General features: G+C 38.5%; 1 pseudogene; it reads left to right on the top strand.

Moving 5' to 3' along the window:
- Positions 1-1740: 1740 nt before the first annotated feature.
- On the top strand, positions 1741-2301 carry LOC125160898 (60S ribosomal protein L31-like; annotated as a pseudogene).
- The last annotated feature ends 5840 nt before the right edge of the window (positions 2302-8141 follow it).

Below are 8141 nucleotides of genomic sequence, written 5' to 3' on the forward strand. Positions count from 1 at the left end.
TTGGTCACTTAACCGACTGAGCCACCCAGGCGCCCCCAAAAAATTTTAAATTATTAGTGTAAGAGCTGGCATTACTGTGACCTTGGCTTATAACTCCATTATCTTATTTTGTACATGATTTAAGAGACTAATACATTTTTTAAAGCACTGGTTTGTTTTAGACCCACAATGTATAAAGTAATTTGTGACATCAACAACCAAAGGGCTGGGGACAGAGTTGTAAAGAAGTAGATAGAGTTTTTGTACATTATTGAAGTTAAGCTAGTATAAATTCAAATTAAAGTGTTATAATTTTAGCCTGTTAAATGCAATCTCCATGGTAACCACAAAGAATATTTCTATAGAATATACATAAAAGGAAATGAGAAAAGAATTTGAATATATTACTACAAGGAGTCAAGTAAACACAAAAGAAGACAGTAATGCAGGAAATGAGGGACAAAAAGTTATGAGGCATAAAGAAAATAAATAACATAATGACAGAAGTCCTTCCTTATTAATAATTACTTTAAATGTAAATGGGTTAAACTGTTACTCAAAAGACAAAGATTGGAAGAATGGCTTTAAAATACAAGATCCAAATATATGCTGTATACAAGAGACTCACTTGAGATCCAAAGACCAAACAGGCTGAAAGTAAAAGGAAAAGAAAAAAGAAAGTAAAAGGAAGAAGATATTCCATACAAATAGTAACCAAAGAGAGCAAGTGGGCTATATTAACATCAGACAAAATAGTCGAAAGGGCTTACAAGAGAAAAAGAAAGATGTTATATATTAATAAAAGGTTTAATAAGGTAAGATGATATATAACAATTACAAACATTTACACACCTAATGACAAATCATCAAAATTTTTGAAGCAAAAACTGACAGAATTGAAGGGAGAGATAGAAAGTTCTGCAACAGTAATTGGAAGTTGGAGACTTCAATATCCCATTTACAATAATGGATAAGACAATCAAACAGAAAATAGATAAGGAAATAAAGGTCTTTTTTTTTTTTAAGTTTATTTATTTATTTTGAGAGAAAGCAGGCACGTGCACCAGAGAGAGGCAAAGAGAAGGAGAAAGACAATCCCAAGCAGGATCCGCACTGTCAGCACAGAGCCTGAAATAGGGCTCGACCTCAGGAACCATGAGATCATGACCTGAACTAAACCTAAGTCAGCTGCTTAACTGACTGAAGCACCCAGGCGCCCTAAGGAAATAAGGTCTTAACACAATAAACCAACTAGAGCTAACAGGCATATATAGAACATTCTCCCCAACAAGAGAATACACATTCTTTTTAAGTGCGCTTGAAACAACATTTTCCAGGATAACCATATGTTAAATTACAACTTAAGTCTCAGTAGATTTAGAAAACTAAATGTCATACAAAGCTCTTCTCTGGCCACAGTGGGATGAAATTTGAAACCAATAACAAGGGAAGGCTTGCTGGTGCATTCGGGGGAGTGTGGAACTCTCAATCTCGGGGTTGTGAGTTCAAGCACCACACCGGGTGTAGAGATAACTTAGAATCTTTAAAAAGAAAAAAAGAAAAAGAAACCAACGACAAAACTGAAAAATTCACAAAATTATAGAAATTAAACAATACAGGGCACCTGGAAGCATCCGATTCTTGATTTCAGCTCAGGTCATGATCTCAGTTTGTGAGATGGAGCCCTGCCTCAGGTTCCACACTGACAGGACAGAGCCTGCTCGGGATTCTCCCTCTCCCTCTCTCTCTGCCCCCTCCCACTCACACACTCTCTCTCTCCCTCAAAATAAATAAACTTAAAAAAAAAAAAAAACTGAACACCACACTTTTAAGCCACTAGTGGATCAAAGAAATCAGAAGGGAAATTAGAGCTTTCCGACCCGGGCCTGGCAGGATGGCTCTGGCAAAGAAGGGTGGCGAGAAGAAGAAGGGCCGTTCTGCCATCAGCGAGGTAGCGACCAGCGAATACACCATCAACATTCACAAGCGCATCCGTGGAGGGGGTTTCAAGAAGCGTGCCCCTCGGGCACTCAAAGAGATCCGGAAATTTGCTATGAAGGAGATGGGAACCCCAGATGTGTGCATTGACACCGGGCTCAACAAAGCTGTCTGGGCCAAAGGGATAAGGAATGTTCCATACCGTATCCATGTGCGGTCGTCCAGAAAAACGTGACAAGGATGAGGATTCACCAAACAAGCTCTGTACGTTGGTTACCTATGTACCTGTCACCACTTTCAAAAATCTACAGACTGTTAATGTGGATGAGAACGAATTGCCGGTTGTCAAATAAAGGTATAAAACTGCAAAAAAAAAAAAAAAAAGCAGGGGGGGATTAGAAATATTTGGAGACAAAAATGAAAATACAACTTGGAAAAACACACAGGACACAGTGAAAGTGGTACAATGGGGGAAATTTATAGCTACAAACACATTTAAAAACAAGAAAAATTTTAAATCTACAACAACCTAACTTTACAACTTGCAGAACTAGAAAAAGAAGGAAGAACTAAACTCAAAGGTAGCAGAAAGAAGGAGATAATAAAGACTAGAGCAGGGGCACCTGGGTGGCTCAGTCAGTTAAGAGTTTGACTTCGGCTCAGGTCATGATCTAACAGTTTGTGGGTTTGAGCCCCGTATCAGGCTCTGTGCTGACAGCTCAGAGCCCGGAGCCTGCTTTGGATTGTGTGTCTCCCTCTTTCTCTGGCCCTCCCCCACTCACATTCTCTCTCTCTCTCTCTCAAAAATAAACATTTAAAAAAGTAATAAAGACTAGAGCAGAGACAAATGAAAGATTAGAAACACAATAGAGAAAACCAATGAAACCAAAAGTTGCTTCTTTGAAAACATTAATGAAATTTAGCCAGATAGACTAAGAAGAAAGACTAAAGTTACTAAAATCAGAAATGAAGGTGAGGCCATTACTGATTCTACAGAAATAAAAAGAATTATAAGAGAATACTATGAACTGTACACCAACAAATTAAATATTCTAGATGAAAAGACAAACTCCCAGGAACAAAAATGTACCAAGACTAAATCACAGAAAATCTGAATAGACCTATAACTAGTAAGGAAATTGAGTCAGTAATCAAAAAAAAAGTCTCCTAAAAAGAAAAGCCCTGGGTCTCATGGTTTCACTGGTGAATTCTACCACATATTTACCAATCCTCAAACTTTTCAAAAACATTGAAGAAGAGGAAACACTTCCTAACTCATTCTATGAGGCCAACATTACCCTGATGCCAAAGCCAGACATTACAAGAATAGAAAATTACCTATCAATAGCCACTATGAACATTGATAAAGTCTTCAAAATATTAGTAAACTGAATTCAGCAGCAGAGTAAAAGGATTATACATTAGGACCAAGGAGAATCGATTCCTGTAATGCAAGGATGGTTTGATATACAAAAACTGATAGATATAATATGCCACATCAACAGAATGAAGGGGGAAAAAATGATCATCTCAATTGATGCAGAGAACGGATTTGACAAAATTCGACACCCTTTTATGATAAAAACACCCAACAAACTAGTAATAGTTTCCTACTTCCTCAAAGTGATAAAAGCCGTATATAAAAATGCCACAAAGACTATCATACTCAGTGGCAAAAAACTGAAAGCTTTTCCTCTAAGATGAGGAACAAGGCAAGAAGGCCCACTTTCACCACTTCTGCTCAACACAGTACTCAAAGTTCTAGCCAGAGCAATTAGGACACAAAAAGAAATAAAAGGCATCCAAACTGGAAAGGAAGAAGTGAAATTATCTCCGTTTGCAGATGATTTGAAAAAAACCCTAAAGGCCCCACATGCACAGACCAAAAACAAAAAACAACAACAAAAAAACTATTAGAACTAATAAATGAATCAGAAAAGCAGCAGGATACAAAGCCAACACACAAAAATCAGTTGCATTCACAGGAACAATGAACAATCTGCAAAGGAAATTGTAAAAACAATTCCATTTACAATAGCATCAAAAAGAATAAAATGCTTGGGAATTAATTTAACCAAGGAGGTGAAAGACCTGTACAACTACAAAACACTGCTGAAAGAAATTAAAGGAGACATAAATAAATGGGAACATATCCCACGTTCATGGATTAGAAGATTTAATACTGTTAAAATGTCAATACTGCCCAAAGCAATCTAAGAGTCAATGCAATCCCTATCAAAATCCCAACAGTTTTTGCAGAAATAGAAAACCTCATCCTAAGATTCACATGGAATATCAAGACTCCAAAGAGCCAGAAAAATCTCAAAAAAGGACGAAACTGGAGGATTCACACTTCTTGATTTCAAATCCAACTACAAAGCTACAGTAATCAAAACAGCGTGTATTGACATAAAAATAAACAGACCAATGAAACGGAAAGCTCAGAAGTAAATCCTCACACATATGTTCCAATGATTTTTGACAAGGGTGCTAAGACCATTCAACAGGGAAAAGACAGTCTTCTTAAGAAATGGTGTCAGGGAAAGTAGATGTCCACATGCAAAAGGATGAAGTTAGACCCTTAACGAACATCATATACTGAAACTAACTCAAAACAGGGGACCTGGCTGGCTCAGTTGGTGGAGGATATGACTCTTGATCTCGGGGTTGTGAGTTTGAGCCCATGGTGGGTGTAGAAATTGCTTAAAAAATAAAATCTTAAAAAAAATGACCTCAAAATGGACCAAGGACCTAAATGTAACACAATAAAGACTAAAACAATAAAACTCTTTAAAAAATAGTATAAAAGCTTCACCACATTGGATTCGGTAATGATTTTTCGGATATGACACCCAAGGCACAGGTAACGACAACAAAAACAGCCGAAGTAGATTTCATAAAAAATTAAAAAATTTTGTGCATCAGAAGACACTATCAACGGAGTCAAAAGGCAACTCACAGAATGGAAGAAAATATTTGCAAATCATGTATCTCGTCAGAGATTTATATCCAGAGTATATAAAGAACTCCTAACACTCAACAACAAATAAACAACCTGATTCAAAAATGGGTAAAGGACTTGAATAAACATGCATTCAAAGAGCATATACAAATGGCCAACAAGCCATGAAAAGAGTCTCAACATCACTAATCATCAGGGAAATGCAAATCACAACCACAGTGAGATACCACCTCATGCCCATTAGGATGGGTACTCCTAAAAAAAACAAAAAATAAGAAGTGTTGGCCAGGATGTGTTAAAATTAGGACCCTGGTGCACTACTGGAAGGTATGTAAAATGGTACAGTCCCCAACGGAAAACAATATTCAGTTCCTCAAAAAAAATCTAAGTAGAGTTACCATATGATCCAGCCATTCAACTTCTGGGTATACACCCAAAGGCTCAAACGCAGGATCCCAAAGAGCTATCTGTACATTCATGTTCACAGCAGCAGCATCCATAACAGCTAAAACATGGAGGCAACCCACGTGATCGATAGATGAACAGATAAGCACAATCTGGTCTATACATGCGATGGAATATTATTCGGCCGTTAAAAGGAAGGAAATTCTGCAATATGCTACACCTTGGATGAACCTTGAAGACATCATGCTAAATGGAATAAGCCAGTCACAAAAAAAAAAAAACAAAACAAATGCCATATGATTCCACTTATATCAGGTGCGTGGAGTAGTCATACAAGTCATAAAAAACAAAGTATGATGCTGGCTGCCAGGGAGAGGGGGTGGGACAAGAGAATGAGTTTTATTCAATGGGTATGGAGTCAGTTCTTCAAGATGAAAAGAGTTCTGGATTCTCACAGGCTCCTTGGTGACCCTGAGATAACCCCATATAAGAATCCCAGAAGAAATAAGCAAATCTCAGAAGACTTGTTTCCGTTTACCACAAGTATTTACCGCATTATCTAACCATACGCAAATTATTGGATTAAAAAAGCACAACGTGGTACAGCAGATTAAAGCAGGGATGTAATTGAAGATGAAGGCTGCCAGTAGCCTTCAGCTGTTCTTGGATGTTTGTAACTCTGGCTCTGACCGTAAGAGGTGGATTCCTTTTAAGTCTAGAGTGATCAGAACTCGCAGGCACACGTTCAGTGGAGACAGGCAATAACTTATATTCGGTCGGCTGCTCTTTCCCTAAAGAATTGTGGAGTGTTTCAGAAATGTACTTGCAAGGTTACAGTTAGCGAGGCAAAATCTCCTAAGAACGTGGCTGTCTTCACCAAATCAACGAAACAGTATAACCTGAAAGCCAGCATGGTCAGAGAAAGACTAAGAATTGTGTAAAATAACCCAGGAATTTAGAGGGTAGGTACACAGCCCACATGATGCACTTTCTCTAGAGGTATCCCCCCCCAGGTAAAAAAAAAAAAGAGTTAGATTGTTTTTTAGGGGCACCTGAGTGGCTCAGTCAGTTGAGCGTCTGACTCTTGATTTTGGCTCAGGTCATGATCCCAGGGTTGTGGGATCGAGCCCTGTGTCAGTCTCTGCACTGAGCATGGAGCCTGCCTGAGATTCTCTTTCTCCCTCTGCCCTCTCCACCTCATGCTCTCTCTCTAAAATAAAAAATAATAAAAATTAAAATTAAAAAGTTTTTTAATTATAAAGGTATTAAGTTCACTGAACAAAAAGCAAATAGAAACTGAAAAAAAAAACAGCAAAAGTTTCCCATTTATCCTTATTAGCTAAATTTTAAGTTTGACCTTTAATATACTTTTAGAAATATTATATAGTTAAAATATAAATAGAATATTATATATACTGCAAATCCTGCCTCTACACCCCCCCCCCCATTTACCATAAATAGGACATCTGTATTCCAAGCTAGTCCTTTTGGGGTTTGGGTGGGGTTTTTTTAACTTTATCTATTAGAGAGAGCAGGAGACGGGCAGAGAGAGAGAGACAGAAAGAGCCTCCACCTGTCAGCACAGAGCCCGACGTAGGACTTGATCCCACGAACCATGAGATCATGACCTGAGCTGAAATCAAGAGTAGGATGCTTAACAGACTGAGCCACCCACGAGGTACCCCAGGTTTGGGGTTTAAGATTTTGTTTTAAACGACAAAAGACAGCCTTTTGAAAAACCAATATAATACAATTACATATAAGGAAAAGATTTCTAATTCTTTCTACCCTGTGATTGTCAAATTTTGTGTCAACTTGGCTAGGCTATGGTGTCGTCGTATGGCAAACACTAGATGTCGCTGCGAAGGTATTTTGTAGATGTGAATGCAGGCCACAATCAGTTTAAGATTACATTCCATAAAATGGTGGGCCCCATCCAATCAGTTAAAGGCTTCAAGAGGAACAAACTGAGGATTTCTGAAGAAGGAATTCTGCTTCAAGACTGTAACAGAAATCCTGCCCGGGTTTTCAGTCTACTGGCCTGCCCTCCCACCTTGACAGATTTTAGACTTGCCAATTCCCCACAACTGCATGAGCCTATCTCTTAAATAAATTATTTACGTACACACACACACACACACACACACCTTATCGGTTCTGTTTCTCTGGAGAACTCTAATACACACTCTTTAAATCCATTCCCTACATATGTAAGTTTGCTTTTCCCTAAGAAATGAGTTCATGGTATAAATAGGTATCTGCATCGTAATTTCTTCCTACTTAATAACAGATCATGGACATCCTTCCAAGTCACCAGGCTGAGATCCAACTCATTCTTCTCAAGAGCCACATAGTAAGCCATTACAAGGCTTATTATTTAAGCAGGGGCATATATACATATAGGAAGTGTCCAGGGTTTTGCTTTTCATTCCATTATTTGCATCAAGCTTTCAAGAAACCTATTTATACATACTGTCCTTGTCTTGTATTCCTGTTTTGCTTCAGAATGGATCTAGTAATAATCTACCAAAAATTTAGCCTTAGATTTTCCCAGCTGCTAGTTTAGAAATATATACCCTGGATTAAAAGCCAAATGTGTCTTAATAGGTGCATGTGAGGGGTCTACTTACTGTCCACAGACACTGGAGAAACACCAGCAGCCAGTGCTTCTCACTAACCTTCATATGAAGTTCAACCATGTACATCACTGAAACTCAGGTACAGAGAACTGAGAGGGGCGCCTGTCCGACTTTGGCTCAGGTCATGATCTCACGGTTCATGAGTTCGAGCCCTGTGCGTCGGGCTCTGGGCTGATAGCTCAGAGCCTGGAGCCAGCTTCGGATTCTGTGTCTCCCTC

Source organism: Prionailurus viverrinus, chromosome A1, assembly GCF_022837055.1.
Source record: "Prionailurus viverrinus isolate Anna chromosome A1, UM_Priviv_1.0, whole genome shotgun sequence".
Taxonomy (NCBI): Eukaryota; Metazoa; Chordata; class Mammalia; order Carnivora; family Felidae; genus Prionailurus; species Prionailurus viverrinus.